Below are 26,698 nucleotides of genomic sequence, written 5' to 3' on the forward strand. Positions count from 1 at the left end.
GTCCAGCGATCTGCGGCAGATTCCGGGTCAATCGGGTCTCCAGTGACCCGGAATTACAGGCTGTCTCTGACGGCCCCGAACAGCCATATCCAGCAGGGGTGAGGTGGCACTGGTGCCACCTCACGATCGCCCTGATTCGTTGGCCGGTTTACCTGCCGACCAATCAGGGCACCTGCTGCGTGTGTCACTCCCGCAACCCGCTCCGCCCCTCTTCCGGAGCACGTGAGTGGGTGTGGGACGTGGACCCCGGGAGCTGGGGACCCCGATCCCCGGCATCAATGTTGGGATCGGGGCCCCAGGAGCGGCTGTGGCGGGACTGACCTGTGCCCGGAGCAGCAGTAGGAGGTGAGTGACAGCCTCCTGCTGTTGCTTAGCAACAGCTTCCAGCATGCAAAAAGGGTATGCTGGGAGCTGTAGTTATGCAACAGCAGGAGGCAGACCACCACAACTCCCAGCATTCCCTTATGGGCATGCTGGGACTTATAGTTTTGCAACAGCTGCAGGCACATTTTTTCTATGGAAAAGTGTACCTTCAGCTGTTGTATAACTACAACTCCCAGCTTGCACAATCAGCTAAAGTGCATGCTGGGAGTTGTAGTGGTGCATCTGCTGGTTGCATAGCTACAACTCCCAACATGCCCGTTGGCTGTCGGTGACTGCTGAGAGTTGTAGTTTTGCAACAGCTGAAGGCACACTGGCTGTGAAACACTGAGTTAATTAGCAAACAAGTGTGTCTACAGCTGTTGCATAACTACAATTCCCAGCATCCCCAGTAAAAGTAGTATGCCTCCAGCTGTTGCATAACTACAAGACCCAGCATGCCCTTCCGCTGTTCGTACATGCTGGGGGTTGTAGCTTTTGCAACAGCTGAAGGCACACTGGTTGCAAAACACTGAGTTTGTTACCACAAACTGAGTTTGTGCCCCCAGCTGTTGCAAAACTACAACTCCCAGCATGCACTGATAGACCGTACATGCTAGGAGTTGTAGTTTTGCAACAGCTGGATGTTTCTCCCCCCCCCCCCCCCCAATGTGAATGTACAGGGTACACTCACATGGGCGGAGGTTTACAGTAAGTATGCGGCTGGAAGTTTGAGCTGCGGCAAATTTTCTGCCGCAGCTCAAACTGCCAGCGAGAAACTACTGTGAACCCCCGCCCGTGTGACTGTACCCTAAAAACACTACACTAACACAAAATAAAATAGAAAGTAAAAAACACTACATATACACATACCCCTACACAGCCCCCCTCCCCGCCACAATAAAAATGAAAAACGTCTGGTACGCCACTGTCTCCAAAACGGAGCCTCCAGCTGTTACAAAACAACTACTCCCAGCATTACCAGACAGCCGCTGACTGTCCAGGCATGCTGGGAGTTATACAACAGCTGGAGGCACCCTGTTTGGGAATCACTGGCGTAGAATACCCCTATGTCCACCCCTATGCAATCCCTAATTTAGGCCTCAAATGCGCATGGCGCTCTCACTTTGGAGCCCTGTCGTATTTCAAGGCAACAGCTTATGGTCACATATGGGGTATCGCCGTACTCGGGAGAAATTGTGTTACAAATTTTGGGGGGTATTTTCTGCTTTTACCCTTTCTAAAAATGTAAAATTTTTGGGAAAAGAAGCATTTTAGGTAAAAAAAAATATATATTTTTTTACATATTCAAAAGTAGTGAAACACCTGTGGGGTATTAAGGTTCACAAAACCCCTTGTTATGTTCCCCGAGGGGTCTAGTTTCCAAAATGGTATGCCATGTGGGTTATTTTTTGCTTTCCAGGCACCATAGGGGCTTCCTAAATGCGGCATGCCCCCAGAGCAAAATTTGCTTTCAAAAAGCCAAATGTGACTCCTTCTCTTCTGAGACCTGTAGTGCGCCAGCAGAGCACTTTTCACCCCCATATGGGGTGTTTTCTGAATCGGAAGAAATTGGGCTTCAAATTTTGGGGGGTATTTTCTGCTATTACCCTTTTTAAAAATGTAAAACTTTTGGGAAACCAAGCATTTTAGGAAAAATTTTTTTTTTACATATGCAAAAGTCGTGAATCACCTGTGGGGTATTGAGGTTCACTTTACCCCTTGTTATGTTCCCCGAGGGGGTCTAGTTTTCAAAATGTTATGCCATGTGTTTTTTTTTTTTTTGCTGTTCTGGCACCATAGGGGCTTCCTAAAGTTGACATGCCCCCCAAAAACCATTTGTCGCTCCTTCCCTTCTGAGCCCTCTACTGTGCCCGCCGAACACTTTACATAGACATATGAGGTATGTGCTTACTCGAGAAAAATTGGGTTTCAAATACAAGTAAAAATTTTCTCCTTTTTACCCCTTGCAAAAATTCAAAAATGGGGTCTACAAGAACATGCGAGTGTAAAAAATGAAGATTGTGAATTTTCTCCTTCACTTTGCTGCTTTCCTGTGAAACACCTAAAGGGTTAAAACGCTGACTGAATGTCATTTTGAATACTTTGGGGGGGGGGGGTGCAGTTTTTATAATGGGGTAATTTGTGGGGTATTTCTAATATGAAGACCCATTAAATCCACTTCAAACCTGAACTGGTCCCTGAAAAAAAGCGAGTTTCAAAATTTTGTGAATAATTGGAAAATTGCTGCTGAGCTTTGAAGCCCTCTGGTGTCTTCCAAAAGTAAAAACACGTCAATTTTATAAAGTAGACATATTGGAAATGTGAATAAAAAAAAAATTTGAAATATCCATTTTCCTTACAAGCAGAGAGCTTCAAAGTTAGAAAAATGCAAAATTTTCAAATTGTTCATCATATTTTGGGATTTTTCACCAAGAAAGGATGCAAGTTACTTCAAAATTTTACCACTATGTTAAAGTAGAATATGTCACGAAAAAACAATCTCGGAATCAGAATGATAACTAAAAGCATTGCAGAGTTATTAATGTTTAAAGTGACAGTGGTCAGAATTGCAAAAAATGGCCGAGTCCTTAAGGTGAAAAAGGGCTCAGTCCTTAAGGGGTTAAGGACCAGGCCCATTTTGGCCTTAAGGACCAGACCAATTTATTTTTGCATTTTCGTTTTTTTCCTCCTCGCCTTCTAAAAATCATAACTCTTTTATATTTCCATCCACAGACCCATATGAGGGCTTGTTTTTTGCGTCACCAATTGCACTTTGTAATTGCATCACTTATTTTACCATAAAATGTACGACGCAACCAAACAAATATTATTTATATGGGAAAATTGAAATGAAAAACACAATTTAGCTAATTTTGGAAGGTTTTGTTTTCACGCTGTACACTTTCCGGTAAAAACATGTTTTCTTTATTCTGTGGGTCAATACGATTAAAATGATATCCATGTTATATGCTTTTCTATAATTGTACCGCTTAAAAAAAATCTCAAACCATTTAAACAAAATTAGTATGTTTGAAATTGCCCTATTTGACCACCTATAACTTTCTAATTTTTCCATATATGCGGCGATATGAGGGCTCATTTTTTTGCACCATGATCTGTAGTTTTTATCAGTACCACTTTTGCTTAGGTTTTACTTTTTATAATTTTTTTATTTAAAAAAATTTGGAATAAAATGTGACAAAAAAGCAGCAATTTTGGACTTTTTTTTTTTACATTTGCACCGTTCACCATACAGGATAATTTGCAATATATTTTACTAGTTCAGACTGTTACGCACGTGGCGATACCAAATATGTGTATTCATTTTTTTTATGCTTTTTTGGGGGGAAAATTGGGAAAACGGACATTTAACTTTTTTATTGGGGGAGGGGAATTTTTCCAATTTTTTTACTTTTTTATTTTACATTTCTTTACTTTTTTTTTTTTTTTAATGTCCCCATAGGGGACTATTTATAGCAATCATTTGATTGCTAATACTGTTCAGTGCTATCTATTGGACATAGCACTGATCAGTATTATCGGTGATCTTCTGCTCTGGTCTGCTCGATCTCAGACCAAGCAGAAGATCCCAGGATACAGCGAGAGCCAGGTGAGGTGACCTCCGGCCGCCATGCTGGATGATCGGATCCCCGCGACAGCGCTGCGGGCAATCCGATCATCCATTCAAAGTACCGCACTGCTGCAGATGCCGTGATCCATATTGATCACGGCATCTGAGGGGTTAATGGTGCACATCTGCGTGATCGCGGATGTCCGCCATTACTAGCAGGTCCCTGGCTGCTGATAGCAGCCGGGACATGCTGTGTATGACGAGAGCACCGCTCTGTTGCTCGCGATAATCGCGGCATGTAAATGTACGTCATGGTGCGTTAAGTACCACGTCACGTACATTTGCGTCCATTGTCGTTAAGGGGTTAAATAAGCTTTGGAGTCAACAGGAACATGACCATGTGCTCTGAAGATATGTGTGTTTATATGCATGTCACCTGAAAGTGGTGTAGGCTGCATTTACTGCGCACAAATCTGTCTAATAAAAACTTTACATGTTTAGAACGATTAACAGACCCTGGTTACTATACAGCAATAAAACCTCTGCGCTCTCTCTCTCTCTCTCTCTCTCTGCTAGCATTAACTGTAGACATGTTTTCCAAATTATAGTAAAAGTCAACTGCAAACTATAACAGAATTAATTTATTCTTGTCTTCTGGGTGTCTTCCTTCCTTACATTAATGAATCATATAAAGACATTAAGGTGAAACCATACAGATGGCTGTCATGTGCAGTCAAAGTTTATCATCTCCACGCTGTCGCCATTTTCCTAAGCATCCTTTGCTCGCCTATCATAATGACTGTACTCATAGCTGGTGTAAACAGACATTTAGTCATCTGTATTATGTTCCACTGATCAGATGTTTAACATATCAATCCCTGGGGGAATTCATTAATCGTGACTCATTTCACTTCAGAGGCCTCCTATTCTACATTGAATAATTGGCAATGACGTTTGCGAACCACCCACTGTGTAATCCAATCTCTTTTATGTAAAACTTTATTCTTTACAGAATGGTTAGAAATTAGGATCATCTGTTAAACTGCTTCCCTCACCACATTTTACTGCTCCTCTTGGAAAAATCGCAATGCAAACCAACTAATAGCATTAACATGCCTTTTAGCTTATTAGGAGAATCCGAATAATTTACAGAGGAAAAGCACAGTATGAAAAGTCTTTAATCAAAGGTCATGAGTAATACCATAAGAGCGCCCCATGAGGCTTTTGTGAATGTAGACCTGATTCAATTGTCTAGACCTCTATTATATTAGATTAGCTATGAATCTTTAGTTTAAGCGTAGGTCAGTTTATGAAATTTATGAAATAAACAGTAGGATCACCATCATGATATAGCAATAGCCAATAATCCTTGTCCCTACTCTAACAAAAGAGGTGAATGATGTGTGATTTGGATATAAATCCCATTGTCATATATATATATATATATATATATATATATATTATATATATTTTTTTTTTATCAGATAGTATTTATTTGGTTTTTCAGAACACACAAATCTAGATTTTACATTAAAGGGGTACTCCACCCCTAGACATCTCATCCTTTATTCAAAGCGGCACCTCAGTCATTGGGTGCATGGAGCGAACTCCGCTCATGCTGGATGATGGAGAGATGCAGGAGACGTGACAGCTATGTACTAGCTGTCACGTCTCCTATAGACATGAATGGGGGGGAGGGCATGACGACCTCATCATCCGTGCATGGAGCGGAGTTCGCTCCATTCTAGGTGATTACCTCATTAAGCTGATTGAAAGAATACTAAGCAAGTGCAAAGCTGTCATCAAAGCAAAAGGGGGCTACTTTAAGGAATTTTAAATATAAAACCTATTTAGGTTTCTTTAACTCTTTTTTTTAGTTTACTACTTAAGTCCTTATGGCAGTCATCAGTCTGGGGCGGATGTTATGTCCTGTCTCCACCTTGTGCCACCTTGCTGCAATACATCTGCTCCCAGGCTTCTCATCTAACATTTGGACATTCTTTAATTTTGATTTGTTTAAGGAATTTATAGTGTTGGGGAGCTAGGTATAGTGCTTTATCACTGTATTGTCTTGTTCTATAAGCCAAATGCACTTGAGGTTTGTATTACAGGCAAATGACAGGACTTCTTTAGGATTTTTGAAAGCAGAATTAATGGTCCAATGAATAATTGCAAGTCCTTAAACAATGAAACAGCAAATCACGCCCAAACCATTACAATGTTTGACATGTTTGACTTAAATGGAATACGGGGTTCAAAAAGTAACATTTTTTGACCCATCAGTGACAGAACATTATCTTTAAAGGAAAATGGTCACTCATTCATCCACACTATAACCATATGCGTTAAGGGGTTCAAGGAAAACGGTCACCCGCACTATAACCCGATACACCGGGTTATAGTGCGGGTGAACAGGAGACCGATGCGGGTTCTTGGACTGCTATACCTACCTGCAGTCTGGAACCCCGATCCTCCGAAGGTCCCCCTCTTTCAGTGCTGACTTGTGCTTTGAGGTGGGCCCACCGGCTGGATTTAAATATTCATAAGCGTTGGTCACGTGAGTGCTCAGTAGGCACGAGCACTCACGTGACCAGCTTTTAGGAATATTTAAATCCAGCTGGCGGGGGCACCTCAAAGTACAAGTCAGCGCTGAAAGAGGGGGACCTTCGGAGGATCTGGATTCCAGACTGCAGGTAGGTATAGCAGTCCAAGATCCCGCATCGGTCAGCTGATTGGGACCATCGTGATAAAATTGCGATGTCCCGATCAGCTAGGACACAGCAGAAGGGTGTCTTACCTGCCTCCTGCGCGTCGGATCGGCGATTGATTGCTCCAAGCCTAAAATCCAGGCTTGAGCAAACAACCGCCGATAACACTGATCCCTGCCATTGAATGCAATGGCAGGGATCAGTGTATTGAATCAATGTACTGCATGTTGCAGTCCCCTATGGGAGCTATAACATTGCAAAAAAAATTTGAAAAAAAGTTAATAAAGATCATTTAACCCCTTCCCTAATAAGTTTGAACCACCCTTCTTTTCCCAATATAAAAAAAAAATGTGTAAATAAAAATAAACATTTGTGGTATGCGTAAATGTCTGAACTATAAAAATATATCATTAATTAAACCGCATGGTCAATGGCGTACGTGCAAAAAAATTCCAAAATAACGTATTTTTGGTCACTTTTTATACCATGAAAAAATGAATAAAAAACGATCAAAAAGTCAGATCAATAAAAAAAATGGTACCGATAAAAACTTCAGATCACGACACAAAAAATTTGCTCTCATACAGCCCCGTACAAAAATTATAAGGGTTCAGAAAAAGACAATTTTAAACGTATACATTTTCCTGCATGTAGTTATGATTTTTTTCAGAAGTAATACAAAATCAAACCTATATAAGTTGGGTATCATTTTAACCGTATGGACCTACAGAATAAAGATGAGGTGTCTTTTTTACCGAAAAATGTACTGCGTAGAAACAGACGCACCCAAAAGTTACAAAATGGCGTTTTTTTCTTCCATTTTGTCGCACAATTTTTTTTTTCAGTTTCGCCGTAGACTTTGGAGTAAAATGACTGATGCCATTACAAAGTAGAATTGGTAACGCAAAAAATAAGCAATCATATGGATTTTTTGGTGCAAAATTGAAAGTGTTTTTATTTTTAGAAGGTGATGAGGAAAAAACGAAAATGCAAAAACTGAAAAACCCTCCGTCCTTAACCCCTTAAGGACCGGGGTTTTTTCCGTTTTTGCATTTTCGTTTTTTGCTCCTTGCCTTTGAAAAACCATAACTCTTAAAATTTAGCACCTAAAAATGCATATTATGGCTTATTTTTTGCGCCACCAATTCTACTTTGTAATGGCGTCAGTCATTGTGCCCAAAAATCTACGGTGAAATGGAAAAAAAAGTAATTGTGAGACAAAATTGGAAAAAAAAACACTGTTTTGTATCTTTTGGGGGCTTCCGTTTCTATATAGTAAATTTTTCGGTAAAAATTACACCTGATATTTATTCTGTAGGTCCATACGGTTAAAATGATACTTATAATTATATAGGTTTGATTTTGTCGTACTTCTGGAAAAAAAATCATAACTTCATGCAGGAAAATTAATACGTTTCAAATTGTCATTTCTGACCCCTATAACTTTTTTATTTGTCCGTGTATGGGGCGGTATGAGGGCTCATTTTTTGCGCTGTGATCTGAAGTTTTTAACGGTACCATTTTTGCATTGATAGGCCTTATAAAAAGTGACGGCGATACCATATATGTTTATTTTTATTTTTATTTACACTGTGTTTTTTTTTTAATGGGAAAAGGGTTGTGATTCAAACTTTTAATACTTTTTTTTTTACAGTGTTATAGCTCCCATAGGGACCTATAACACTGCACACACTGATCTTTTACATTGATCACTGGTTTCTCATAAGAAACCAATGATCGATGATTCTGCCGCTTGACTGCTCATGCCTGGATCTCAGGCACTGAGCAGTCATTCGGCGATCGGACAGCGAGGAGGCAGGTAGGGGCCCTCCTGCTGTCCTGTAAGCTGTTCGGGATGCCGCGATTTCGCCGCGGCTATCCCGAACAGCCCACTGAGCTAACCGGCATGCTTTCAGTTTCACTTTAGACTCTGCGAACAACTTTGAACGCCGCGTCTAAAGGGTCAATAGCGCACGGCAGAGCGATCAATGCCGCACGCTATTAGCCACGGGTCCCGGACGTTGTTAGAGGCCGGGCCCGACACGCTATGACGGGAGTGGACACATGACATTCCAGTACGTCATGTGTCCTTAAGGGGTTAAAGGGGTAGTCCAGTGGTGAAAAACTTATCCCCTACCTAGTTCATGTCTGTGCTACCCAGGAAACCTATCTGCAGTCTAATAAGCCTCAAGTGGAGTGAAAAGGGCCAAGCCAGGTACCGCAAGTCCGAAGTAATCCAGAGTTCCGTAAGTATCTAGCCTTTAGCAATGCAAAAGAGGAAACTATCTCCTAAAGTCAAGTGTCTAAGTTAGCGAGCTGCTAGTAAACAAAAGTCAAGATAGTCAAGTGTCTCCAGTCAGTGTAAAGTCAAGCAAGGTCTGAAATAGCATCATTTCCAGTAAACCACCACTGTGTCTTCTCACTAAGTTCAAGTCCACCAGCCGAGTATCCTTAACCCAGTAGTCCACACTATATATCATCCTCTGCTTACCACAATTCTGTAAAAAATATTACCCGCGGTCCTTTTGTTCCAAACATGCTGCAACCTAGGACACCATTCTGTACATCTCAGGATCCTTTATTCTCAAACTCGGACCAGACAACACCTTACTCTCCTCCCTGCTCAACTTCCCCTTCAATGACACTTTCCTCATAGACACCCCACCAGTAAGAGGAGAGTGGGGACATCTGACCAAGCGTCACTGCGGATGTGCTGCTCTGGTGCTTGTCTTCTCTTGTCTATTACTAATACTGTATGTGGTCATAGTGTGGCGGTATTATATGGCCCATATAAAGTGGTTTTATCAGTAATATTGGTCTTAGTATAATGTTTTTTATTATGCAGTGGTAATGTATAGTCATGGTCTGACAGTATTATTTGTCTCTTGTATAGTGGTTTTAATTGGTAAGAATGTTATGGATATACTTGGTTTTGTTCAGTGATCGTTCAATGGTAATATGTATGGGGATAATGTTTACTCCTTGTATAGCGGTATTATTTGGACACTGTATGACTAAATTTTTTGTTGATCCAGGACCTCTGTATCCATCTCTGTACCCAATCATAGTATTAATCTATGGTGATATGTCTGTTGATGTTTGAGTGAAGTATGAAGCAAACCACATATGACACATGGGTAATGCCCATAGATCATATTAGAAGCTGCCTGGAAAGATTTGGCAAATTTAAGGCATTTAAATAAAACATCAGTCATTGTATATACTTTAAGACCTCATCATTAGTTAATATAAAGTAACACATTTATTATAAATTAAATGTTGTGTTAGTCATGAAAAGTATAGTGGTACCTGTGGAAAATGTCTTGGGAATGAGATTGATAAGTATCATGATTCATATTACTATTATTCCTAGTAAAATCACCATCTGCATCTCCCTTTAAGGGAGTATACTTTCCTTTGCAGCTGTTATGCGCTTATGTAATTGCTTGCACACCCTTTATTAATCTCTTTGGACTCAATGTGTATTTAGAGTAATATCTTTAAAACTATTTGCTTTTTAGTGGAAATTATGTGCAATTCTGTTATTTAAGTTTAAGGCTAGGTTTTGGCTAGGTTCCCACTTGGCGTTTTTGCAAAAAATAAATAAATAAATAAAAATAAAAACGCCCATTCTGCCGCATGACTTTTTTTTGTGAAAAAACGCTACGGCCAGATGTTAGCTGCAAGTCAATAGGGAACTGCAAAATGCCATATCCACTTGGCGTTTTTCAGTTTGGTGTTTTTTTTTATCCTTTTGCCGTTTTTCTGCTATTTTGGAGTCCCTTTCAAAAACGACCTCTTGTTGAGACTTTGGCATTTTTTTGGGGGAAAATCTTAGCGTTTTCCTCCCATAGAAGTTTATAGGAGTGAAAAAACACCCAAAAAACACCATGTGGGTTTTAACTTTAACATTTTTGCAGGCGGTTATTACTCTTTTTTAGACTAAAGTGATGGAGATACCTTTTTTATAAAAATTTTGTAGGGTACCATTAAAAAAAATAATAATAAAAAAGATACAGTAGTAATGGAAAAAATTGTATTTAACAAAATGTATCTTTTTTGTAACAAAATTTGTATAAATTTTTAAGCAGGGATCAATTTATGTGGGCAGGTAGGATACTAAAAATATAGCCAACAATAATGCGATCCTCCTGTATAATGTTTAGATGCGTCTAGTCGCTCTTCTATGGTCCCCTGCACTGCCGTGTATATACACCTATTCATATTTCCCGCAGAGAGCTGTGATTAGTCAGATGGTTCCAGCCAATCACAACTCTGTGGGAAATAGGAATATGTGTATATATACGTCAGTGCAGGGGACCATAGAAGAGCGGCCGGCCGCATCTATACATTATACAGGAGGATCACAGCAGGTGTCAGGAGTGACACTCGCTGCGATCTGTCTATTAATGCAGGTACTAAAGCTCCCAGCATGGAGCAGAGTGTGCTCCATGTTTGATGCAGTAGTACCTGCAGTAAGCGACAGATCACAGCAGGTGTCACTGCTGACAGAGCCGGGAGAACATCTGATGCCGAGCAGTAGATATATGTCCTATATCTACTGCCCAGCAAGAACTTACAGTGAGCCTGCAATGTGTATATAGTATACACATTGCTGGCTCACTTAACCCCTTGCTGAGCTGTGTGCTATGCACCAGCCCATCAAGGAAAGAGTTAACTTCAATATAGATAGCTGTATATACAGTATACAGAAGACAAAGTCTGCTTACCTCCAGTTCCGGCTGGGTCCATGTAGCTCTGCCCCCTAGTGGTGACGTTATTAGGGGATAGAACTTTAGACGGGAGTAAATCTGGTAAGGGTGTGAGGCTCTGTTCACATTGTACGTTTTGTAAAATGTGAACAGACCCATCTGGCAGTGTCTTCCCAGACCCTATGTGTTTAAAATAAATAAATAAATAAAAACGCATAGGGTTCCCCGTATTTTAATTCTCAGCCAGATAACAACCAAGCAGCAACAGCCTGATGTTACCAGGGTGGGCGAGGACCATTGTTACTGGCCCTCCCCAGCCTAGGCCAAGGCCCAGGAGCACAATTTTTGACGCTCTGGGCCTGTTGGTACCGGTTCTTCCCGGCACACTTGTGGCAGTGGGTACCGGGGTAATAATTGGGGGTTAGCGTTAGTGGTACCCTGAAGACAGTGAAAAGACTGCCTCAGGGTACAAATTTGACTGTTTCCACATACCAGGAAAAACGCCAGAAAAAATGCCAGAAAAACTGCTGAAACACAGGAAAGTTGTGGCAGTTTTGCTGGCGTTTTTTTAGGTTTAAAAAAAACCAAGTGGAAACCTAGCCTAAAAGAGATGTCCAGTGCGGACTATTCTTATTCCATCCTGCCCGGGCTGCAAAAAAAGAGAAAACAAACTTTCACTTACCTTCAGCAACAGCTGATCGGTCGGCTGGGCTGTCTGCTTCTTACTTCCTTTAGCCAGGGACTTCACACAGCGCTTCAGCCTATCACTGGCCGCAGTGATGTCCCGCCTCGGCCGGTGATAGGCTGAAGCTCTGGGTGATGTCCCGGGCTAAGGGAAGTAGTAAGCCGTTTCGGGAGAACGTAGGAATGTAGGTTTTTTATTATCACGCACAGGTAGCTTAGCGTTAGGTCCCGTGCCACTTGAGAAACCTTGGCGTTGGTGTGCGGGCTCTGGTATGTCCTTCATATAAGGATATACTGGCGAATGTCTCAATTTTAAATTTGAGGGATAACCAATGTCATTGTATACATCTACCACAGTAGTGCACCTAAATTCCTGTATTGTATTCTAATTGTTACACATCCACACCGTTTATCTGGTGGAGGATGCCATTGTGGCACTTGTAGTCTGTTGCAGGCATCCTCCATTGTATGCATTTTTATGCTGGGGATCGCCCTTAGCAACAGACTACAAGAGCAGGATCTGTGCAAAACTGCATTTGGGGTTAAGCACCTCCTGCCATTTGAGACCACGTCTTTGTTGTTGTTTAAATCTTAAACTTGGAGATGTATAAACTCCACATTTAATGTGCCTTGATCACTATTAAGGCAGCATTAAGGTTCACCTGTGAGGCCGGCACACATATCAGCCAATCTAGGTAGGGCTTGTAGCCTCTCTCCCTCCTCCCATTGTATGTGTGCTCAGTCACACTGGAGGGAACTGGGAGCAGGCTGCATGTCGGCCTAATGCTGCTGTAATTGCCCACTCGCCCCTGATTTTTGCTTATCATGCACAGGTAGGTTTGCGTTAGGTCCCGTGCCCCTTGAGAATCCTTGGCGTTGGTGTGCGGGCTCAGGTATGTTCTTCATCTAAGGATATACTGGCAAATGTCTCAATTTTAACAACCGTGTTGAGGGATAGCCAATGTCATTGTATACATCTACCACAGTAGTGCACCTAAATTCCTGTATTGGGAACGTAGGAAGGTAAGTGAAAGTTTGTTTTCTCTTTTCTTGCAGCCCGGGCAGGATGGAATAAGAATAGTCCGCACCTGACATCTCCTTTAAGATGTGCATTTTTCTCACCAGGAGCCTCTAAATAACAAGTAGTAAGAAAGAGAATAGTATAATCCTTGGTATAATAAAATACAAATTAACTGCATAAGGATTGTCCTATATAATTAGGTTACTCTATGCAGTAACCAGGTGTGGTAGCCTTGTTATATAGTTGTTCTTCATCTGTACTTTATTTGTGGTAATTACAAATCCTTAAAGGGGTACTCCAGTGGAAAACTTTAATCAACTGGTGCCAGAAAGTTAAACAGGTTTGTAAATCACTTCTATTAAAAATTCTTAATCCTTCCAGTACTTTTTAGGGGCTGTATACTAAAGAGAAATCCAAAAAAGAAATGCATTTCCTCTGATGTCATGACCACAGTGCTCTCTGCTGACCTTTACTGTCCATTTTTGGTACTGTCCAGAGTAGGACAGTTCCTAAAATGGACAGCAGAGGTCAGCAGAGAGCAATGTGGCCATGACATCAGAAGAAATGCATTTATTTTTTGGATTTCTCTTTAGTATACAGACCCTAAAAAGTACTGGAAGGATTAAGATTTTTTAATAGAAGTGATTTACAAATCTGTTCAACTTTCTGGCACCAGTTGATTAAAAAAAAAAAAAAAAAAGTTTCCAGGGGAGTACCCCTTTAACAATTTGCAGTAAACTGATTTACGGTTATTCTACTTGGATTACTGCAAATTGCAGGAAGTGTGAGTATTAACTCAGAATACCCTATTAGGATATTGTAAAATATCTAAACCAACCACTTTCTGGCCAATATTGTCAGCAACCTGAAAGGGTTTGTCCTACAATGAACACTTATCACCGATCCATAGAAGACAGCCAAGGGCTATACTTAACATAGAGCTGCCGAGTCTTTGGACATCGGAGAGAGAATCTCCTCCTTCCTGGAAGAGAGCTACTTTTTGCATATTTTTCTCCCATAGAGCCCTTCCTGCCCTGTGAGTTTCTATAGATCATATAGAGCTTCCTAATGAGAATCAGCATCCCCTCAAAGCTGCATTTAAGGGGTACTCCAGGGGAAAATTTTTGTTTTTAATCAACCGGTGCAAGAAAGTTAAAATGACTTATATTTAAAAATCTTAATCCTTCCAGTACTGATCAGCTGCTGTATGCTCCAAAGGAAGTTGTATATTTATTTTCTGCCTGACTACAATGCTCTCTGCTGACACCTCTGTCCGTGTCAGGAACTGTCCAGAGCAGGAGCAAGTTCCCATAGCAAACCTTTCCTGCTCTTGACAATCCCTAACATGGATAGAGATGTCAGCAGAGAGCACTGTGGTCAGACAGAAAAGAAATAAAAAAAAGAAAATAACTTCCTGTGGAGCATACAGCAGCTGATAAGTAATGAAAGAATTAAGAATTTTAAATGGAAGTAATTTACAAATCTGTTTAACGTTCTGGAACCAGTTGATTTAAAAAAAAATGGTTTTCCACCGGCGTACCCTTTAACCCCTTCATGACCTGGGGTTTTTCCGTTTTTGCGCTTTTGTTTTTTCCTTCATACTTATTTTTTGTGGCGTCAATTCTACTTTGTAATGACATCAGTCATTTTACCCAAAAATCTATGGCGATATGGAAAAAAAATCATTGTACTACAAAATTGAAGAAAAAACACAATTTTGTAATTTGGGGGGCTTCCGTTTCTACGTAGTACATTGTTCGGTAAAAATGACACCTTCTCTCTATTCTGTAGGTCCATACGATTAAAATGATGACCTAGTTATATAGGTTGAATTTTGTCGTACTTCTGGAAAAAATCCTAACTACATGCAGGAAAATTTATATTTTTAAAATTGTCCTCTTCTGACCCCTATAAATTTTTTATTTTCCGTGTATGGGGCGGTATGAGGGCTCATTTTCTGCACCGTGATCTGAAGTTTTTAGTGGTACCATTTTTGGAATCATTGGACTTTTGATCGATTTTCCTTAATTTTTTCATGATATAAAAGTGACCAAAAATAGGCTATTTTGGACTTTGGAAATGTTTGCACGTACACCATTGACCATGCGGTTTAATTAACAATATATGTTTATAGTTCGGACATCTCTGCACACGGCGATAGCACATATGTTTATTTTTATTTTCATTTACACTTCACATTTTTTTTAAATGGGAAAAGGGGGGTGATTCTTACTTTTATTAGGGAAGGGGTTAAATTATGAAGGGGTACTTACCTTTTTTTCCAGACCTGGAAGCTGATTTCTTCATTTGCTTCCTGCCTTGCCTCGACCACTTTTTTTCTTTTCTTCCGCCACCATCTTGCCACTGGGACGTCACCGTGGAGGGTGGTGTGTTGGAGGCCGGCCCTCGCTCCGTACGTGCCCGCCTCCCGCGTGACGGAATCCTCTGTCGTCATCAGCGCGCACCCTCCTTACTTTCAGCTTCTTCTAAGCTGAATGCGGATTGGGCTGCTTTCGGCGAATCGGATGCCGTGGTTGGCCATGCGCAGTTGGTCCTCTCTCCGGAGGATCCTCTGCGCATGTGCCATAGTGATGTCAGCATCGGGCCTGACGCGCTGGAGGATTGTTAACCCTAACCTGGCCAGAAGTGAGTCCTGGAGCGCTGGACAGCTCCTGAAGGTTTGCTATGGCAGTGTTTCCCAACCAGGGTGCCTCCAGCGGTTGTGAAACTACAACTCCCAGCAAGCCCAGACAGCCTTTTCTTCCATAACAATTACATCCTTTATTCATGACGGGCCATAACGGGTAATCAAAAAATCCCATAGACTTGAATGGGATTTTGTAACGGAAGTTTAACATCCGTTTTTAAAGCTTTTCTAATGGACGTTTAGAACGGATCTTTTAACGGATTCATTTTATAGTGTGAAAGCAGCCTTAGATTTGCTTTGTACTTGATAAAGGGAGGAATCCCGAAAGCCTTACTCTGCTGTATTGACCTTGGCGGGTTGAGCTGTTTGAATGGATACAGCCCAGGGTGTTGCAATGTAATAGCAGCATGCATCTCAAGGACCCTAACCGCATCCCCTAAGGTGCGGGTAGATAATAAGTGTCAGAAGCTCAGCAGCAGCGCTCGTATTAAACCCTTGTTTGTTCTTCCTTTTGCTACACCTAAAGAAAGTAACTTCAAACCTTCCTACAACCATGGAATGACGCAGAAATGGTTTACTCAGGTAGTGATGATGTAAAAATTAGTGCAGTTGTCCGTTTTATTACCTCCAACCCACATTTTAACCCATTCTAATGAAGAGCCGAAACTCAGGGTAAATTAAGAACCTTGGTGAAAGGGAATTGAAAAACCCTTATGGGATCAAGAAGCTTTATTGAAAAAAGATAAATATTCTTATAGTATGTGCTATTTAATCCAATGCACAATATTTCAAATTGCTGTTAAATGTGGGCACAGTAGTTACAAATTAAGTTTTAGCTCTTATTTGTGATGTCATCATTAACCAGGTGGGTTTAGCATTAAATGATGTTTAAACACCACACGTATATATTGTAAGAAGGATACTGTCTTTGTTTTTTAAGTTTCATTTCATGAAGCTCAAGTTCCAATCTATTTGCTTTAACATATCCTAAGTATATTACTTTTAATCTATTAAATGATACTGTTACTGATTATATGTGCATGTTTTTTTTAATTCTCCTTTAAAGGAGAACTACCTCAGCCTTTTGAGTTTCCCCTCAACAAGATGGCTGTTGTATAATATCATGAATACGTTTATTTTTTATACCATGAGTAAGAACAGTATTTTAAATGTGTCAGATGTTATGCTACTGGAATTGAATGTATTGGGACTAGGGATGAGGAAAAATTAGATTTGCAACAAATGCAAATATCGCCGCAATTCGATTGTTCAAATCGCTTCATTAAACTCCAGGAGCCAGGCATCTAAAATGGCGGATCCACATGTGAGGACATGGGGCAAGGATTCCTGGGAAGGCGGGAACAAGGGTCGACAGGATAACTCTGAATCACATGCAGCCTATCAGCAGCCAGCCACCCCTGTGATGTCACAGCCCTATATAATCGGAAGCCATCTTGCGGCCAGCTACTTCAGCCTTTTATTACAGAGAGAGAAAGAGAGAGAGGGACAGACAGCAGTGTGTGTTGCACATGTGATGTCCCAGTACGGGATGCTGTAGCCCCGTACTGTCCTCCTGCCCTGTCAGGCAGAGTCGTTGCATGTCCCCAGGGCTCCCCTGCAGCATACCCCCATTATGTATATAGGTTTGCCTTATTTAATGTGCTGTTGCTTTAATGTTTGTACCACATGATTGTTACCCAGAGGGCTCCAGTGACCAGGTGACCCCCAAGTGACCTATGGCCCCCTTTATAACCAGGGGAGGGGCTGAAATCTCTTTGGTAGCACATTGCTCTTCTGCTGTATACTGAGGTCCAGTGCAATCGTCTCGGTGTCTGTGTCCAGAGCATTGGAGGACTCAATCCTAAAGTCCTGCAGCCACCTTTTAGAGGTCTTTGCATCACATCAATATTTGGCGGTGTAGGTGGCACATGGTGTTTATTGCACACCTTTTCTTTTGTTTGATTTAAAAAAAATATTTGGGTCCATATATTTTATCCTAAGTATATAGTTAAAATTAAGTTTTATTTAATGCATATCCTCATTACGTACTTGTGCACACTAACACTTTTACAAAAGAGACCGTTTCCTTCTGCCTCAGCTACTATTCTGTAGACATGTGCAATTTGTTTCGAAACGAACACGGAATGAAAAAATTTTCCCGTTTTCGGATGTTCGTTACGAAAAGAATGCCCGAAAAAAAAAATCACAAAGTCCCAAAAAAGCATACGAATACGAATATACAGTTAACAATTGCATTCGTTAACTAACGCATAACGAATACGCATGTTAACGAACAACGAATGCATTCGTTATCAGTATACCGAATGTCGGGGCCATGCATCAACTGCTATCCGGCAGCGCATAATGCTTAAGCTGCTGCCGGATAGCAGTTGAAGCAGCCCGGGCAGGTTCACTCACCTTTCCGCGCTGCTCCGGGCCTTCCTCCGGTGGGTCCTGGGCTGGTCCGAGGCTTTCATACGGGTCTCCCTCTGACGTCATCATGATGCCGTTGCGCACGCCGTCCCGTCATCCAATAGGAATGGCGTGCGGCAGCGACGTGATGACATCGCTACGGAGGCCCAGTAAGGCCTTGCGGCAGACAACGGAGGACTGGAGAAGACCAGGAGAGCCCAGCAGAGCCCAGCGGAGTACCGAAGAGGACTAGGAGAGCCCAGCGGAGGCCCGGGGACACCATCGGGAGCAGGGGGACAGGTGAGAAGGACTTTACTTTTTTACATTACATGAATCCCTCAACATACGAATTACCATCGTATGTTGAGGGATCACTAGACATGTGCAGAACCAAAAATCTGAATTAAAGAATGCATTCGTTGTTTTTAACAAATGCATCTGTTTTTAAACGAATGCATCCGAACTTGCAAAAAAAATTTGCGGATGCATCCGAAAACCGAATATGAGGAATGTACAGCAATCTGAATATTCACAGAACCGAAAATTTTTAAAAAACAAAAACGAACAAAACGAAAAAAAAAACAACGAAATTTTGGGTTTTGCACGTCTACTATTCTGATACCACACATCTGATGCAAAGTTCTCCTTTTTTTCACGCACCTTCGTCACCGCGTACTGGTATTGCCACCCACCGCACCACTTTCAGGACCACTTTCAGGACCCCTGATGCTGCTGCCACCTCCAGGTTGTCTCATTCTGCCACCATATGTTCTCATGCTGATGCCAGCTCGAGGCTGTCTCATTCTGCAACCATATGTTCTCCATATGCTGCTGCCACCTCCAGGCTGTGTCATTCAGCCACTATATGGTCTCCTCATGCTTCCTCCACCTCAAGGCTGTGTCATTCAGCCAACATATGTTGTCCTCATGCTGCAGCCAACTCCAGGCTGTGTCATTAAGCCACTAAATGTTCTCCTCATGCTGCTGACACCTCCACGCTGTGTTATTCAAGCACTATATGGTCTCCTCATGCTGCCGCCAACTCCAGGCTGTGTCATTCAGCCACTAAATGTTCTCCTCATGCTGCTGACACCTCCACGCTGTGTTATTCAAGCACTATATGGTCTCCTCATGCTTCCACCACCTCCAGGCTGTGTCATTCAGCCACTATATGTTCTTCTCATGCTGCCGCAAACTCCAGGCTGTGTCAATCAGCCACTATATGGTCTCCTCATGCTGCTGCCAACTCCAGGCTGTGTCATTCAGACACTATATGGTCTCTTTATGCTGCAGCCACCTCCATACTGTGTCAATCAGCCACTATATGGTCTCATCATGCTGCCGCCACCTCCACGATTTGTCATTCAGGCACTATATGGTCTCCTCATGCTTCCGCCACCTCCAGGCTGTGTTATTCAGCCACTATATGTTCTTCTCATGCTGCCACAAACTCCAGGCTTTGTCATTCTGCCACTATATGCTGCCGCCAACTTCAGCTTGTGTCATTCAGTGACTACATGTTCTCCTCATGCTGCCGCCACCTCCATGCTGTGACATTCAGGCACTAAATTGTCTCCTCATGCTGCCGCCAACTCCAGGCTGTGTCATTCAGCCACTACATGGTCTCCTCATGCTGCCGCCACCTCCACGCTATGTCATTCAGCCACTATATTGTCTCCTCATGCTGCTGCCACCTCCAGGCTGTGTCATTCAGCCACTATGTGGTCTCCTCATGCTTCCGCCACCTCCAGGCTGTGTCATTCAGCCATTATAAAGTCTCCTCATGCTGCGCCAACTCCTTGCTGTGTTATTCAGCCACTATATGGTCTCCTCATGCTGCTGTCACCTCCAGGCTGTGTCATTCAGCTACTATATGGTCTCCTCATGCTGACGCCACCTCCATGCTGGGTCATTCAGGCTGTATATGATCTCCTCATCCTGCCACCACCTCCACGCTGTGTCATTCAGGCACTATATGGTCTCTTCATGCTGCCGCCAACTCCAGGCTGTGTCATTCAGCCACTATATGGTCTCCCCATGCTGCCGCTAACTCCAGGCTGTGTCATTCAGCCACTATATGGTCTCCTCATGCAACCGTTACCTCCACGCTGTGTCAATCAGCCACTATATGGTCTCTTCAAGCTGCCGCCACCTCCATGCTGTGTCATTCAGTCACTATATGGTCTTCTCATCCTGCCACCGCCTCCTTGCTGTTTCATTCAGCCACTATATGGTCTCCTCATGCAGCCGCCAACTCCAGGCTGTGTTATTCAGCCCCTATATGGTCTCCTCATGCTGCTGCCACCTCCACACTGTGTCATTCAGCCACTATATGGTCTCCTCATGCAGACACCTCCTCCACAATGTTTAATTCAGGCACTATATGGTCTCTTTATGCTGCCGCCACCTCCAGGATGTGCCATTCTGCCACTATGTGGTCTCCTCATGCTGCTACCAACTCCAGGCTGTGTCATTCAGCCACAATATGGTCTCCTCATGCTGCCACCACCTCCACGCTATGTCATTCAGCCACTAAACCGTCTCCTCATGCTGCTGCCACCTCCAGGCTCTGTCATTCAGCCACGTTGTGGTCTCCTCATCCTTTCGCCACCTCCAGGCTGTGTCATTCAGCCAATATATGTTCTCGTCATGCTGCCGCCAATTCCAGGCTTTGTCATTCAGCCACTATATTTTATGCTCATGCTGCTGCCACCTCCACGCTGTGTCATTCAGGCACTATATGGTCTCATGCTTCTGCCACCTCCATGCTGTTTCATTCAGCCACTATATGTTCTCATGCTGCCACAAACTCCAGGCTGTGTCATTCAGCCACTACATGCTGCCGCCAACTCCAGGCTGTGTCATTCAGCCACTATATGTTCTCCTCATGCTGCTGCCATCTCCATGCTGTGTCCTTCAGCCACTATACGTTCTCCTCATGCTGCGCCAACTCCAGGCTGTGTCATTCAGCCACTATACGGTCTCCTCATGCTGCCGCCACCTCCACGCAGGGTCATTCAGCCACTATATGGTCTCCTCATGCTGCCACCACCTCCAGTCTGTGTCATTCAGCCACTATTTGGTCTCCTCATGCTGCCGCCACCTCCAGTCTGTGTCATTCAGGCTGTATATGGTCTCCTCATCCTGCCACCACCTCCAGGCTGTCTCGTTCAGCCAATATATGGTCTCCTCATGCTACCTCCTCCTCCGTGCTATGTCATTCATCCCTTATATGGTCTCCTCATGCTGCCGCCACCTCCACACTGTGTCATTCAGGCACTATATTGTCTCCTCATGTGGCTGCCACCTCCCCGCTGGGTCATTCAGGCACTATATGGTCTCCTCATGTTGCCGTCACCTCCACGCTGTGTCATTCAGCCGCTTTATGGTCTCCTCATGCTGCCACCACCTCCACGCTGTGTCATTCAGCCACTTTATGGTCTCCTCATGCTGCCACCATCTCCACGCTGTGTCATTCAGCCACTCTATGGTCTCATTATGCTGCCGCCACCTCCACACTGCATCATTCAGCCACTATATGGTCTCCTCTTGCTGCCGCCACCTCCAGGCTGTGTCATTCATCCACTATATTGTCTACTCATAATGATGCCACCTCAAGGCTCATTGTGCCACTCTGCCACAGTGATTCTAATAGTGACTCCTCTGATCTGTGACTAGGGAGTCTGGAAAGGCTCTCTGAGTTTAGGGAGAGAATCTGTATTTATCAAATGCCATCATATGACCTATACACATTGGGTTGGGTATAATGTAAAAATGTTGTGTATCATGCTACACACCTCTCTTTGTTCCCATCTTTAGAATGTTTTTGAAGTCTCTTTTAATAAAATGGTAACTTGTTTTCTGTCTTTCTCTGTCTGAGTGTTGCTATGGAAGAGAGGCAATTGATATCTGCTGTGCAGAGTGAATCTTTGGAGCTGGAGTGACTTTTGTGAGTACTTACATTTGCACATAGAGGGATCACTGATAGAATTTTAAAAAGCCTTTTCACTTTTTTTCCCTCTACTCTGCCTCTAGGGGGAGGGGTAGATTGTCAAAGGTGCCTAAATCTTAGTTTGGGACTCAGTTCTGAGCTGCTCTGTCTGAGTCTTGCTTTCGAGGAGAGGAAGTTGAAAGAGAGTTGTAAAACAGGAGTTTGAGATCCCTGTGAGTGTTACTTTGGGAAATCCCCATAACTAGATGGCCACCATGTTGGAAAATGCAGTACGGTGTACATCTTGCGCAATGTTTGTAATGCGGTGGTAAAGTGGTCTTTGAGGTGTGGGTGCTCTGGATCAGATGCGTTTTGGACCTTCTTGGTCCTTCACCAGAGATCACTGATGAAGGACCAAGAAGGTCCAAAACACATCTGATCCAGAGCACCCACACCTCAAAGACCACTTTACCACTGCTGTGTAACTGCCCAGAAAAAAGGACCCCAAAATTGACAGGATACAGTGTCATTAAAGAAAGCTGTTTCACCATCAGAGCGCGCGCTCCTACATGGACCTGTGGTTACCATCTCCAGAAACGGTATCTCCATTTTGGGTGACTTGTCTGTCGGGAGGCAGACTCCATCAACTAAACCGGGACAAGACCAGTTCAGGATACCGCAGGATTTCTTCACCCGAGACAATTGCATGGACGGGTAAGTGGTACATGTACTATCATACACTGCGTCTGCCGTGCCAACAAGGGGGATTAGTGCGATCACTTGCACTTACTTGGAACTCTCCATATATCACGGTCCCAGGGCTGCGCTACCTAAACTTTAACATTGAATAAGCTGCGCATACAAACTTTAAAATGAAAGAAAAATATATTTTTTATCGGTAGAGTGGGCAATAACTGGGGGACTGCAGCGCTTGCTTAACGGGCAATACTTTACTCAGCTCCCCTTCTTTGATCAGTGGTTGTATCGTTCATTCAGGGAGATGTGCAAGGATCCTGCACCCTCTCTAACTGTTATCTACTTTTATCTATTGTCTTAAATGTAATCTGCTATAGTTTTCAATAAATTGTTTTGTACCTTGGACATGTAATTAACCATATTTCCTCACCTGCATCAGTACATCACCTGCACTAACATCTATCCAATTCCCTTGCTTGCACTGTTAATATAATTGTCTCACTTCATAATGCATTAACTCACCGAACACTACCAAAACATCCTTAAAAACTAAGTCCTTGAGAACCTGACACTTGTTGATATTTTCTGAAATATTACCTGTACCACGAGCCACACCAGAGAGGCAGCGGGAGATTAGGGAGGTAAACAAGTGTCTCAGAAGCTGGTGTAGGAAGGAGGGGTGTGGGTTCATGGAGAACTGGGCCGACTTCACTGTCGGATATTGGCTCTACCATAGGGACGGGCTGCACCTCAATGGGAAGGGTGCAGCTGTGCTTGGGTAGAAGATGGCTAGAAGGGTGGAGGAGTGTTTAAACTAGGGACTGGGGGGATGGAACCTACAACATAAAGGGGGAAGAGAGTATAGATAGAGAGGGGGGACTTATTAATGTACCTGGGTGGAGCAGAGGGAGGGGTTAGAATAGTTACTGGGGATAGGATTCATAGGAGAAAAAAAAACATACACCATTGAATTGCATGTTAACTAATGCCAGAAGTCTGTCAAATAAAACTGTCGAACTGGAATTGATAATGTCTGAGGAGGATTGTGACATAGTGGGTATAACAGAGACTTGGTTGGACAATAGTTGTGACTGGGCAGTCAACAGGGTTATAGTCTATTCAGGAAGGATCGGACAAAATGGAAAGGGGGAGGAGTTTGTCTTTATGTAAAGTCCAGTCTGAAGGCCACACTGCGGGAGGATATACGGGAGGGAAACCATAATGTGAAGTCATTATGGGTAGAAATATATGGAGATAAAACAAAAACAATTCTGATAGGGGTTTGATATAAGCCACCAAACATGGAACAATGGAAGAGGCAGAAGATCAATCACTGAGGCAAATAAACAAGACAGCAAATCAGAATGATGTGATAATAATGGGGGACATTAACTATCCTGATATGAACTGGGGAACTGAGACCTGTGAATCTCATAAACAGGTTTCTGACTATAGCTAAAGACAATTATCTGTCCCAAATTGGGCAGGGCCCGACCAGAGTGGGCGCCCTACTAGACTAAATATTAACCAACAGACCTTAAAGAGTAACTTATGTGCTAGTAGAAGGAAGCCTAGGAAATAGTGATCATAACATAATACATTTGTCAGGATCCGGGCTGGTAAGCGGGGAGGACACGGGTGGTGGATCCTCTGTGTCAGTGAGGTGATGACGTGGGCCGTACCATGGGAACGGAATCTAAGGGGTTACTGGTTTTCACCAGAGCCCGCTGCAAAATGGGATGGATTTGCAGCGGCAGGTAAACCCCAGGTCGTTCCACCCGATAGCAACTCAACCTCACTGACAGCTGAGATAGGCACGGTACAGAAGGACAAGGCAAGAGCAAGGTTGGACGTAGCAGAAGGTCTGGGCAGGCAGCAACGGTTCATAGTCAGGGGCAACGGCAAGGGTCTGGATACACAGGCAATGGAACACACAGAAACGCTTTCTCAGGGCACAAGGTAACAAGATCCGGCAAGGACAGGAAGGGGAAGTGGGTATAAATAGTGTAGGGAGTGCTTGGAACTAATTGGTCCAGGCACCAATTAATGGTGCACTGGCCCTTTAAATCTGAGAGACCCGGCGCACGCGCCCTACAGAGCGGGCCGCGCGCCGGGACTGAGCAGAAGGACGGGGCCGGTTAGTGAAACGGGATGCAATCCACGGGCGGGAACGTCCCACCACGGGGATCGCATCCCCGCCGAGGGACACAGAGCAGCGCGAGTCTGTCCGGGGCGCTGCAGGCAAGAGAGTAATGCCACGAGCGCTCCGGAGGGGAAGCGGAGCCAGGAGCACTCAGCGTTACAACATTTTAACTTGTTCTTCAATAAGGAAATCTCTCGAGGAGCCACTAAAACAATGAACTTTAGGAAGGCAAAGTTTGTTCAACTCAGAGAAGCCCTTAACAATTTAAAATGGGATAATGTCCTCAAAAACAAGAATACTGACACTAAATGGGAGACTTTTAAGAATATTTTAAATTCTCACTGTAAGAGGTATATCCCTTATGGGAATAAAAGGGTCAGAAATAAAAGAAAACCAATATGGATGAATAAAAATGTTAAGGGGGCAAGAAAGGACAAAAAATAAAGCATTTAAACTACTAAAACAGGACGGCAGTGAAGAAGCATTAAAAAGCTATAGAGAAAAATATAAAATATGTAAAAAACAGATAAAAGCCGCAAAATTTGAGACAGAAAGACTCATTGCCGAAAAGAGTAAAACTAACCCCAAAATGTTCTTTAACAATATAAATAGCAAAAAGGTAAAAAATTTAAGTGTTGGCCCTTTAAAAATGATGAGGAAGAAATTATAGACGGGGATCAGGAAAAAAGCAAATATATTAAACAAATTCTTCTCCACTGTATTCGCCGAGGAAAATGAAATGCCAGGTAAAATACAACGAGATAAGGTAAACTCCCCAGTACAGGTCACCTGTCTAACCCAGGAAGAAGTACAGTGCCACCTACAAAAAATCAAAATAGACAAATCACCAGATGGCATTCACCCCCGTGTTCTAAAGGAATTAAGTAATGTAATAGACAGACCCCTATTTTTAATATTCAGGGACTTTATAGTGACAAGGAGGGTTCCCCAGGACTGGTGCATAGCAAATGTGGTGCTAATATTTAAAAATTATTATAGGACTGTTAGTTTAACCTCCGTTGTATGTAAATTGTTTGAGGGTTTTCTAAGAGATGCTATTTTGGAGTATCGTGATTAAAATAAATGTATGACCCCATACTTTATGGCTTTATGAGGGATCGGTCCTGTCAAACTAGCCTGATCAGCTTTTATGAGGAGGTGAGCTCCATACTGGACCAGGGGCAATTGCTGGATGTCGTATATCTGGATTTTTCCAAAGCATTTGATACGGTGCCACATAAAAGGTTGGTGCATAAAATGAGAAGGATTGGGCTGGGGGAGAATGAGTGTAAGTGGGTAAGTAACTGGCTCAGTGATAGGAAACAGAGGGTGGTTATTAATAGTACTTATTCTGATTGGGTGACTGTTACTAGTGGGTACCACAGGGGTCAGTCTTGGGTCCTGTTCTATTTAATATATTCATTAATGACCTTGAAGAGGGGTTGAATAGTAAAGTAGCAATCTTTGCAGATGATACTAAACTCTGTAAAGCAGTAAACACTATAGAGGACAGTGCACTGTTACAAATGGATCTGGATAGGTTGGAGGTTTGGGCTGAGAAGTGGCAGATGAGGTTCAACACTGATAAATGTAAGGCTATGTACATGGGGAAGAAAAATCCTTGCTGGGATTATGCATTAAACGGGAGCACATTTGGGACACCTGATGTGGAAAAGGACTTGGGAGTCTTAGTTAACAGTAAATTTAGCTGTAGTGACCAGTGTCGGGCAGCTGCTGCCAAAGCAAATAAAATCATGGGGTGCATCAATAGGGGCATAGATGCCCACGGCAAGGAAATAATTCTACCACT

Source organism: Hyla sarda, chromosome 1 (genome assembly GCF_029499605.1).
Source record: "Hyla sarda isolate aHylSar1 chromosome 1, aHylSar1.hap1, whole genome shotgun sequence".
Lineage (NCBI taxonomy): Eukaryota > Metazoa > Chordata > Amphibia > Anura > Hylidae > Hyla > Hyla sarda.